This window comes from Ceratosolen solmsi, unplaced genomic scaffold (genome assembly GCF_000503995.2).
Source record: "Ceratosolen solmsi marchali unplaced genomic scaffold, CerSol_1.0 scaffold2, whole genome shotgun sequence".
Classification (NCBI taxonomy): Eukaryota; Metazoa; Arthropoda; class Insecta; order Hymenoptera; family Agaonidae; genus Ceratosolen; species Ceratosolen solmsi.
Window position 1 is genome coordinate 7,203,924 of NW_011948422.1, and position 13,288 is coordinate 7,217,211.

Below are 13,288 nucleotides of genomic sequence, written 5' to 3' on the forward strand. Positions count from 1 at the left end.
ACGCCCCCCCCCCCCCCCGCGACATCGATTTAACGAGTTCCCGTTGTATATAAAGAAAAGATACGCAACGCTTTCGAAACATTTTTTTATTTTCTTGCACAACTGCATTATCAACGTACTTGTCTTACATCCAAAATGAAAATCCTCGTCGACATCTTCCTCACTCGTTCAATTAAACAACTTTCCTACGACACTCGTTGCAGCGCGGATATTATTATTATATTCCACTTGAAACTGATGACTGTGTAAGCATGCAGCCGTTGTCAGCCGTTGTCAGCCGTTGTCAGCCGTTGTCAGCCGTAACACGAAAGAAAATCCTGTGCCCCGGGGAGGGAATCTGGCCACGGCGCGTTAAGGAGCAGGCATTTTGTAAAGGGAAGGCCAGGGATATGAAAAGGTCGTAGGTGAGAAAAGGCACGTGCGCGCCTCCTTAGAGGTCGTTCGGGTTGGCTACACCGGAGCTAGCGAGGTGCGTAGGTGATGTCACGCGGGTAAAGGCGCGCGCGAGTTCACACGCCGCCAACGAGACGATATCGATCTACCTTGGGACTCGGGGAACTTCCCTCGGGGAAGAATAAACTTGGGCCCGCCGCGATTCCTCGCGAGTTCTCAAAAGAGTTGCGGGAGCTTTGTTTGGTCGGGAACTGATGCCTCCCGTGCGCCCTCCTCGTCGCTTAGAAAAATAGCTCGTGAAAGGCCGAGAGGCATTGTTGATGTGCGGCCGTCGTACCCGACAACGCTTGGGTAAATGCGATTTAATGACGATCGCATGTATCTATAATGATTTTCAAGATAAAAATGTCAACGTTCCGTTTGCTCAAGAGGGAAAATGGCGCTCGTATGTGCCCACGTCATCTTGATTGAAATCCTCTCGTAGTCGTATGTACAACTCGTAGTTTAATCGACTGTCGTGAGTCATCAATAATATATGTATATACGTGTGTGCGCGCGTGTGTGAGCGTGCGCGTGAGTGTGATATTGTAATTACTAACATCGATACATGGCTATTTATTTAAAATATTCCTGCTTATGTGGCGATGTGCGGTCGTCTCGATGCTGATGTAATTAGAATCGGTAGTTGCAATTGAATAATGTAGTCAAGACGCGATACAAAACTTTCTAAATAACATTAATTATTAATTATTCGGAAATGTAAATAATTCTCTGACGAGAGGAAGGGATGGCCCATTCATTTACCTAGTTTGAGTAAAAAATCCGTATAAAGACGGGAGAGCGAATGATGAATTAAAATAGAGATATTTTATACTACCGGCAATGTATATGATGGGGTAATTTCGCCTTTCCACCACTCCCTTTGCCCCTTTATCCAGCCTCCTCACCTCATAAGAGTTGGTCGATTCAAAAATCGTCCACGTCGCTCCCTCGTTTGCCTTGTAGCTTCAATTGAGAAAACTTGAAGTAAAACCACAAATTGCGCGCGAATCTCTTTATTCCACATTTGCTATTGTCTCTTGGTTGTAATTAAATAGATGCAGGTATACTTCAGAAATACACCGGGGAAGCTCATTGCCATTGTGAGAAAATCATGTCCTTTCCCAACCAGTCTTTTATAAAATAGATTAAAATACTAGTGGCACTACCGGCATGTATTGACAAAAGCATTACACAGGACGGCAGGACATAAATACGGCGACAATAAGCTGTGTTTGACGTTGATACTAATGATCGAGTCGGTATACAGAAGCTGAGTAGCCCTTAAGAAAACGATGGGCCGAGCCCGGCGCACAAAGGCCCCGAAGGAATTGGTGAAATTGAGCGAGCGAGACATTCATGTGCCTTTGAAATTCCACTTTCCGGTTGGCTAACTCCGCGCGGATCACTACGGAGCCTAATGATGGGAAATGACGGTTTATGAGCGGCCGACGAGTTCGATTCATTAAAGGACCTTCGTGGGGATGCGGTGCAAAAAAAAAAAGAGAAAGAAAAAAAAAAGAAAAAAAAAAAAGACTTTAATTTCTGCACGAACGAGCACGATTTTTTGATTTTATTGTTCGTCAATCGAAATCCCTCTCCCAATATTATCTCGCATATTGATATTCCTGACGTTTAAAACCCCTTTCGACCGGCCATGTTGCCAACAGCAATAAAAGAGAGCGATGGAAGAAAAGAAGCGAAAAAAGGGCTGGGTAGGAATGGGGTGGTAAGGAGGAGGGCAAGCGGAGGGAGAGGGGGAAAAAAAAAACAAAAAAAGAAAAAAAACAGCTCTTGTCGACTCGAGTGCTCGAGCAGTCATTTTTCAGTTTTCACTCCAAGGGTGTTCAAAGCCGAGATGGTATATCCTGCGCAAGGGTCCCTCGAATGTGATTGATATTTATCTATTGCGGTAAATGCGTGTTATGTCAGGTCATTTTGCATGAAGAAACTATTAGTTTGCTAGCCGTCTCGTGCTGCTCGACACAAGCTTTTCTTATTGTGAGAAAAGCGTTTATGATAATCGTGAAAAGGGACTATAAAAGGTGCAGGTTTCACGAGAGTGTTTTATAATCTGCCATAAACAATTAGAGGCATTATATCGTGTCCCATGAAAAATAACTACAAACCATTAATTATTACGTACATTAATAAAAATTAATGGCATCCAGTCATGACGTGATAATGGCGTCATTTAGCCAATTGCTTGTACGCGAGTCAATGAGGCATTATGAGCTTAGTTAACTTTGCGCTGTAAAACTTTCAAGGTTTCGTTTCCTGAAATAATATCGATTTTTCTTCAAAATATCGATCGACGTATTTTGAATCGATTGACGCATAATCGTAATTTTCACCCAAACACGAAGAAATCGAAGATGCGCGCAAATTGAGATTTTCAATCGATATAGATGGCGCGACCGACCTCTACAATCGAATGGCCGGCCAATTAAACTTTAACCGAAATAAGAAAATCCCGTCCTGTCTGATTTAAGTTGTCGTCCTCGGAGCTTACCGAGACGTCGGCAAAAGTTTGCTCAACAGCCACCGTATAATTAATACCGTCCTTAATCAACGCTGGCCGAGCCTCCTCGGAATTACAGACGTCTGCCCGTTAATTATTTAATCGATTCGCAGAGAAACAAACGTACAACACATAATGTATTATCCGCCAGACTCTTGTCAGGTTGTCGTAGTGTCAGTCGCAGCTCTCGTTCCCGTTGCTACCCCACACGAGCCCCACGGGTCTGCCGCGAGACGATCATCGCTACTTCACACTCATTGCCCTTATGTTTTTTAAATTGATTTCTTTATATGGACCTTGGATTCCAGCCTAATAAGAAGAGGAAGAAGCTTACGCCAATGGGCTCTCGACGCTCCTAATCTTTTATTGGATTTTGTAGGGCGCGAGTGGGGCGACAAGCTCGCAATTCAATTTCATTTGATAAATAAAGTTATTTGCCTCTCTTCCCAGGACTTACTCGGATAGCTTTTCCTTTGACCTTTTAATGTAGGATGAACGAGATGGTAAATAGGATACCAAGCATATTCTTATTTACGATGTATCGCAATAAACATTTTATCAATCTACAGTTTGGAAAATTTTCATTAGCTACAATTAGGTCTTGTTTTTCATCTTTTTTCCCTTCTTTCTTTATTATTAATTATTAATAATACTCCTCGAATTTATACTGACAAATACATGCATAGTGTCTGATTCACCAATTTTATAAATCTTCTTTCGTATTACGATATTTCGTTTGCTTCATACACGGATGCATGATTATTCAGATTGATAAGGCCATAAACATGTGCAAATGTATTCCTGTGATTAATATTCCATTAGGTTTTGACGTTTAATGAAATTACTCGTACGTGGAAGGCAATTTGTATTGTTCTTATTTCATTGAATTCCATTAAAAATTATCATTATTAGCATTGAGGCAATAATAAATAAATAAATTGGCGTCAAATTGTCGGTAGAAATAGAGTATTTATTTGTTTACTCGATCGCATTCTTATTACAAAAGATCTGTAATGTCAAATTGAACTAAATCGTGGTAATTAAATTAAGAGTGGAACGATAATTGAAAACATTTTAATTTAATTGAATATAGTAAATGAGAGTCTTGGATTAAAAAAAAATATTTAATATTATGAAATATGAAACGAGAACAATCAGCAGCTTTTTAAAAGATTGTTTATACGGTAAAGGAGTGGTAATTACTTTGCGAAAATTAAGTACCAAAAAGAACCTTTCAATTATCGATGGAATAATCTTATGCGGCTATCGATTTCCCCCTTCCCATCCCCTTAACCAATATCAACCACCGCCAGCTCCCCCCCCCCCCCCCAAATATCAACCACCGCCAGCTCCCCCCCCCCCGCTCAATCCACACCAATTGAAATACATTCACGTCCTACTAGCATAAAACTCTCCGGCATTTCATAATTTATGAAGAATAAATGCCTGAGCTTTTAAAGGAGATTTACGAAATAGCATTAAACAACGATGCAATTTGATTAGAAGACAATTCAAGTCGTTACGCCCGTGATTAAATTCTCGGAAAATGCACGGGGCCGACGAATTTATAAATTTAAAATAACGTTCGCCACATGAGTATCTCGTAAAATAATCTAAAGCATATCCACGCGAGCTTGGGCGCGCAAATAAATGCCGAGGGGAGCACGATAAGAAAATAAAAGAAAAATGAAAACAAAGACAACGGCATTAAAATACAAACGTACTTCAACACACGCAAGATTAATGTCCGCGCGACTGCTCCTCCCGCAACGACGACGCGCCTCTTAAATAACATTATACCTTCGATTTCGCAATGAGAGGCCGACTTTACACTCACCCGGTATCGTAACGACCTATCCCCTCTAATTATAAAACGCTCTTGTTAGGCGGACCGCGGGGTTGCGCGGCGGAAAGAAAAAGCCTCCTTTCGTCGCGCATACACATTCCGAAGATTTACGGCCAATCGGCGGATTACACGCGCTGTCCCGATACCGGCGGCAACAAATCTATTATAACGTTAACTCGCTCTTGGCCGCGCACATCTGCACCTGTACGCGTGAGGAAGGTGGCGGAGGAGGGGGAGCGGGGAGTCGGGGGATTATGAGGAAGGTGGGATGAGGAGGATAGGGAGAGCCCCCGTTTTTATTGTCCGGCTCGACTTGTCCCGGGCACACCCACGATGTCCATAACTCACGCGGCCGATTGTTTCGTTCGGCGGGCACATTACGCCGGCTCATTGCTGCATTGGCATTTTTCACCTTTGTCTTATGCTGGCCGGCTCGTTAATAACGGTCGCGATTATTGCCGACTTTTCGCGAGAATTTTCCACCATTGTCGGCGGCCTCGCGTTTGTTCGCCATCTTCCGCATTGAAAGACGATATGTGCTCGCTCGCTCCTTACTAGGATCCGCTGCGGCGGGACTCGATGTTTCGGTCTGGGCCCTTGCATTTCCATTCCTAAAGATGTTTGCCTGCAATGCGCTTACATTCTCATCTCTCTCTCTCTCTCCCTCTCTTATTATTTTCTCTTTCTTCTTTACTTTTTTTTTTTTTTTTTTTTTTTTTTTTTTTTTTTCGAATATGTGCCCACGGGATACGCATTCTTTCGTGAAACTACCACTGTCAACTTGAAATATGATAGCCGATCTACGTTACCAGCGGAGCTGACGTCCCGATTGTTACGAAATAACGCTTATCTTTCATTACCATTTCATGCTCACTCCGTTGTTTCCAAGAGATTTATATTTAATTGTAATTATCGGAGGATCAAATTAATTGCTCGTTCGGCACGCATGTTACCGAAAAAATTACCATTACCGCGTCGGAATAATAAGTAGCCGACCAATGCGATTGCCGTTCCATTACAATTGAATTTGTCCTTTTTAGCGATTAAAACGTGCTATCTTAATGCCACATAGTTAACCTTATCAATGCTTTGTATTGTAAATTAAAAATTGAATCGAGTATATTCTGCTTGTGCAATGCATTATCTTTTTCATAACAACGTATCATTCTATCCTAATCTATTCCCGTCTAATGAACGTACTAATGAAATTTTATTCGAATCCAGTCGGTTAATAAGCCTCTCTACAAGCTTCAGAGTCCACAAAACCAAATAAAGCATAATTGTAATAATTGATTGTATTTCAATATCACTGGCATATCGAATTCCTTTACACTTATTATATAAAATAAAATAATACGCTATTTAATTCATTATTTATAATTTATTGTAATTAAAGAAAATGTAAAATTAAATTGCAATAATGAAATTTATACAAAAAAAGATGAAAAAAAAAAAAAAAAAAAAATTACGATTCATTAAAGACTCAGACGATAATTAATAAAGTTTTCATTAGTCAGCTCCCAATAATAATTAATTAATTGATAAAAAGTAAATAAAAAAATTAAATACAACGAGAAACAATTTTATCCATAATAGTACTACTACTCGAATGAGAATTATTTAAATTTATTGCAACATTTTATTCAATTACTATTAAAAGACCTTGTTAACGTAAATATATAAATTTTTACTAAAAAGGAGAGAGACTTTATTGTTTCTAATGTAAACATATGTACATTCATAACAAAGTCAATTTTCATGATTATTATGGAAACAGAAGTTTTAATTAAACATCATGCGGGCTATGATAAATAGAATAAGGATTATTTACATTAAATTTGTAAATATATAAGTATCATTAATGTTCAATATTTACGAATAAAACTTTCTATAAACTCATAATAACACAGAATTGTAAAATCATAGGACTCACGGAGTACCCCATTAAAATTCGAAGAAATTTTTAGTAAAAAAATATTCTGTATAATTAAGTAAATCGCATTGTAGTTTATGATGAAACGCTCGATTATCTCTTCCTAAATATACGACTGTTGGCGTTTTTATTTTATCAATGGACAATTTATTTTTAGAATTTATTGGGCTCATGATTTAATTAGATAGTTCATTTGACTTTGTCATAAAACACGTCGACTCTCGTGAAAAGCAGCTCCCACAAAGGTGTTTTTCGTCCTTTACGCGGCAAAAATAATGATACGAGCGTATGGAACGCGACGCTGAGAAAATATCGTGTAACGGCTGTGACACACGCGACGAAAGATCGGGAAGGGCTCGTTCGCATAAGGAAAAAGGACGATTTCGACGTATTTAATTACGTTTATTGTACAAGGTTTTCAAGTGCATTACCAGCCTGTGTTTTAGACCCATAAACATTTTCAACTCTATTGACAAAAAGGTCTCGAGATTATTTCAACGACCCTTGTAAAATAGTTTGCCTATTATGTATATTGAGACAAAATGAAAATTAAAAAAATCCTTCACTGATATATATTGTAATCATAAAAGTTTCGCTTTAGGCGTTAGAATAACTATTATTCTTAATATTATTATTATTATTATTATTATTATTATTATTATTATTATTATTATTATTATTATTACTCGAATATTTACTATTATTCGTTGCATGTATAAAATAAGCTCTCAAATGTATTGATAACGATAAATACAATTTTTAATAAAAATCGGACAGAAATAAAGTAGATTGAATATAATTCATCTCGAGTATGTACAGAATTTATAATATTTATTTATAAGATATATACATATATTAGTACATATATACTATATGTACTGAAATGGAAAAGAGAGATCTTTGTTGAGTAGCGTGAGCATACTCTTGGTTTTTGAGTTTTTCGTTCATAAAGCTTGACCGGAAATTGCGTTTATAATATTTCTAGATTGCACACAACTCTCAGTGATCCAAATTGAAATATACAGAAATTCGTGCCACTCTCTGGTCATTCAAATGAACAAACAAAAAGGAAAAGCGTAAAAATGAGTCGTGAAGAGAGAAAGAGTGAGAGTAAGAGAGAGAGAGAGAGAGAGAGAGAGAGAGAAAAAGTAAGTGTACGCGTATGTGTGCATATGAATGTGGGCGTCTGCATGCGTGTGGGTTATATCCTTTGTACTACTGTCGAACGAGTGAAACAATACGTCAGTGTCCTGCCGATATATTTGTGAGTTTTGTATGACAATGACTGACCCGATCGAGTTTGTACTATTAAAGTTTTAGTTTTGTGCAGTTGAAATGACTTGTATACGAATGTTTCTTTTATCTGATATATATATATAAAGTATAACGAACAAATTAATTATATTATTTTATTTTCTCAAGTTATTGAAATTGGTGATGTGTAAAATTAAAGTGTCAAGCACACGCGACACGCACATATGTGCATTTATATACACATACGTGTATATAAGTTATTTTGAATAATAATAAATTTAGTAGTAATGTATTTTTATGATAATTCTTATAATTTATTCACAAGTATTTTATATTTAAGCATATCTCCAGTATATACATAAATATGTGTGTGTGTGTATCTTTTTTTTTTTTTTTTTTTTTTTTTTTTTTTTTTTAAGTAATAAATTAAAATATAAGTATTTAAAATACCAATTAAATGATTAAATGTGCTAATTGAATTGATAATAAATATGCAATAATTTCAAACATGCTAATTTGAATTTTACAGTACTAAAACTTATATTTGTCAAATTTTCAGTGCAATAAGTAATTGCACTGAATTCGCAATTACTTATTCGAGGCGTAGGTTAATATTAAAAAAAAATATATATAAATACAGATTTTAACGCTGTTGAAAAACGCATGGATCAAGAACCAAAAGTCTCGGTTACGGGCACTGTTGGTGTAAAGATTTTGTTACTTTTTTACAGTTTTCCAACCTCAAATAATCTCAATTCTTATAATAAGTAATAATATAAATTATCGCAAGCCAGGTAATATTAAATTTGTTGAAATGTATCAAAATATAAAGTAATCTACCCACACGTATTAATATAACGAGAATCTGAATAAAAGAATTGCTTTATTGATTATCGATTAAAGCAGCAAATTTTTTTCATGTATGCGTAAATAGAGATGACCGAATAAGGATAAAAACAAACAACGAAATTTTACGACTACACTCCCAACACTATGCCATAATAGCAAGGCGAGCAAACATAAATTCGTAAGAAATATATAACACAACTAGACATTTTATGTACAAAATGAAAGTCCCTTCGATATTATTGGCTAAAGCTATCGCGCGTACTTCACATTCCATTAGAAATTGAGCGATATTCCACGCCAACCAATGTTGCCGGATATCGCGATTATTCGGGCGAACTTTCCGGACGCGCCGACTTCCCACTCATAAATCGAATGACGCCGCAATAAAAGCGTGCGACCTCCGCCGACTCGTCATCGAGGATCGCCCTTGTCTTGGACGTCAACGTGTCGGATGAACGCGGAAGTGCGCGACATAGACAAAAGCTGCTCCCCCGACGGAGTCAGCGTCCATTACACGGAAACGCCCGCGTCATCGGCTAAGTCGACTAGTGGCGAGCCCACGACGAAGCCACGCGTCGACGAGGGTTCGCCGAGCCCCCGGGGAGCCCTGGCGACAATGTTTACCTGGGAAACGGCCTTGCCATTCGTATTCGCGCGCTGTGAAGTAAGAAAAATTTCCAGAGGCTCGCGCGACTTTGCCCTTACTTGAAGAGCTTTGCACCCGAAGGTCGACAAGAGCCCTGCGATCGTCGAGGATGAGGTAAATGAAAAGCATTGACTCACCTAAATAATAAATTAAGTTATTTACTATATAGCATAGATTACTTACTATTCCAGTGCTCGTTGCAATGATTACAGTTAGCACGATAAATAAATCAATATTTTATAAAGCCGAATTTTTGTTTTTGTTTGACTTATTAAGAAGCTAAGTCTTATTACGTAATGAACTCTGAAATTGCAAGCATTTACTTATCAAGAATCTTCGGATGTATAATCAGATACGTTTACGTAATTTACTCATTAAAATATGTTGAATTCTCCCTCGTTTTTTTTTTTTTTTTTTTTTTTTTATTTTTTGAATGTATTGGTCGTTTGAGTGATTCTACATTTCTATCAGTTGTTGAATAAATAACGTATAGTTTTGACAGAAAAGAGCGTAATAATATTTCACTGAGCCTATACATTACAAATGCATCTAGAAAGATAATATTTACAGAGTATTAGTTATTAACTGTCTGCGTTTGAATATGCTTTATGTCCTCTATATACCCCCTCAAGGCTTCTGTACTATCTTATAAACTATAATGTAAGGAGACGTGAACTTAGGAATCGTCGTTCCTGAGCTATGCCATAAGTGTATTTACTAATTTATTAAAATAACTTGATATTCAAGCGGTCATAAATTTCAATTGTACATATATATATTTTCAGTGTTCACGCATAACATTAACATATCCATTTCTATCTTACATGGCTCTTACATTTTACATACGTACATACTTGAATGTTTATATATATATATATATATATATATATATATATATATATATATATATAGAGAGAGAGAGAGAGAGAGAGAGAGAGAAAGAGAGAATGTATAAGACTAACTAAATTACCACTTTATTTTTTCGTTTTTTAATAAATAAACGTGTTATTGCTACAGCAATATCAGCGCTCGAAAACCTTCTTCTTTCCTTTCTTCAGGCAGCGAAATTTCAAATCACAAACTGCAAGTCTATCAAGATAAGGCCAAGGACACAATAAACATCGAAACAAGAGCATCTACAACCATCGGTCGAGCATCGCAATTACGAGTGCCATGAAATATGAATGCTACGGCGTTATTCTTTAGAGCCTCCGATATCATCGGGAAATAACTCGGTGTACGAAAGAGCGAGACAAAAAGAAATTAGGAACGTTCTTTATACTGCGACAGTCTGCTCGCGTGCGTGAACTGACAGGTTAACAGGTTGGGTTCTCGCCGATGTTTCCTCTCGCGCATATAAAGCTCTCGGATTTTTCCGCGACCGACGTGCGTACGTGGCGACGCGCACATGATAAACATCGGCGACTCGCGCCTGGCTCGTCCTCTTCCTCCCTCTCACTCTCACTTCATCTCCGCCCATCCCGTCATCCACTACCCTCCACCACCCCTTTTTATAACGCACGCCAACATTGAACTTTGCGCTTATTTGCATTTCCACAGCTACCGTCTATCGCCTTTTGTCACTTCTTTTTCCCGTCTTTTCTAGCCTGTAAAAATACCTCCGCGATGCATTATTTACGGATTTTATGCTTCTCATATTTGCATACTTGATTCGAGTGTTGGAGATCGAAGCTCAGATTCCGTAATGCTACTTATTTATTATCTTCCCGAGTTCGTTCCCATCCCTTGACTGACTGAATTTATTTTGCAGTGCGCTGCGGTTAGTCGCGATACAAAGTATCAAGATTATAATAACGAAATTATTACTTTTGCAAATTATTGAGAAATTTTTGATTGCCGTCTTCTCTTGCAAATTGCGAGATTTGCATGTCCTCTTGCTTATTAATTGGATGAAATCTTGAGATACTACTTTTGTAGATTATGCTTGCTTTTGATCTTTGATCAAATCTTCTTTGCCATTTTTGAAACATTTATCTAATAGTTAATTTTTTTCATCTCTTCTGCTGTTCAAATCGTTAAACTTAAGTTTATAAGTTTCTTGTACTTTCATAACAATACAATCTTTTCTCAGTGCATAATAAAATTGTTTTTTTTCTTCTTTTTTTTCCTTTTTTTAGACTGTTAATATTCAAGTAATAATATCTTACAATTTTACGATTGAAATATATATGAAGTCGAAGGATTATGAATTGCGTAATTCGTTGTCGATGAATCAGTCCATTTAAAAGTACGTATATTTCTAGAATAAAAGGCTTGATTAAACTACAAATTTCAATGAATATATACAATGAAAATTCAATTAAACCCTTACACGTTAAATTATGCAATCTACATTTAAGCAATAAAGTTAAATAAGCAATATATCATTGTCATCGATAATTGCATTTTTAAGTACATATATATATATATATATATATATATATATATATATTTATTACGTATGGCTTTGTTACGCTGTAGGTCAACTAATTTTTATTAAATCATTCTTCCGAGTTTGTATTACCATTGTATTTATCATTCATTTGAGGGTTTGAATGGACTAAATTTTTATCGGCATTAAAAAGGTCGTAAAGCTTAGTGATCGATCATATTTCAACGATTTGCGTTGTCATTTATGCTATTAATCATACTCGCGTCACATGTAAAAAGTTTTTTTTTCTTTTAGTCGGAATACCGCACAGCCTACCGTTTACCGAGAATTTTGCCAAATTGTGTTTTTTCATTGGTCGTCAGTGCGAGAGGGTTGTATGAAATGCTCTTCCCTTTTTTAAGAGCACACATCCCATGACTCATCCAAACCCATTAATCATGTGTACTTTAGGCCACGAAGTAAGAGTAAATTCTCTGCAGCATTCCGCGATGGTGTTCGGTAAAGTTTTTTTTTCCATTTTTTTTTTCTTTTTTTTTTTTTTTAATAATAATCAACTCAATTTATATTTTTAGAGGTAGGGATTCGACGTAGTTCATAAATTCATGACCTGAATAAATAAACTGCCGAGCTTCGAGTAATTGAATGATCCTGGATGAAATATTTCGTAAGTTTCGGGGATGAGAATGGGACAATGGGGGGGGGGGAGGGGAGTAAAAGGAACTTGCTAAATGTAATGTACTAGTTTCATGCTTTACTGAAAATGTCTTTATCGCTTGTCGGTAATTATATAATATATTAACATTTTATAAAATCAAGTTTAATATAGAAATATTCGTCACGTTCTTTTATACCATGGACCTGTAAAAAAGAAGATTAATACATTTACGTTAATCAGAACAGGAGAGATGACGGATACGATTAGTTTTACGTTATAATATTTACGTAAAAGACTGAAATTAACTACTTTATTTTCGGTTTTCTACTCCGTACATTCATTTACCACGGGTGCAACGATTAAAGATAATGAAAAAAAGAAAAAAAAAGAAACTATTGCTGGCCGAGAGTTAAATTCATTGCAATTCCAATCAATCTATATCGAATTTACTTATTCTTATATGATTTTAAAGGAAACTTCTTTGTTAATTACATTACCTTATAAAGAGAAACGTGAACTATTCGGACATGGAATACGAAAGACAAAAGAATTGAAAGAAAATAAAGGGAAATAAGAAGAATAAAAATGTAATGAGTAAAGATCGGCACGTCCTCGTTACATTTCCCCACAAGACGCGTAATAAGTGCGCGTCAGTGCAATATTAATAACACAATAGTCATGAGGCTCGTGAATAACGACGAAGGGAGTCAAGGGCATTTTTCGCCTCGCACTTCACACACACACACACGCACACACGCAC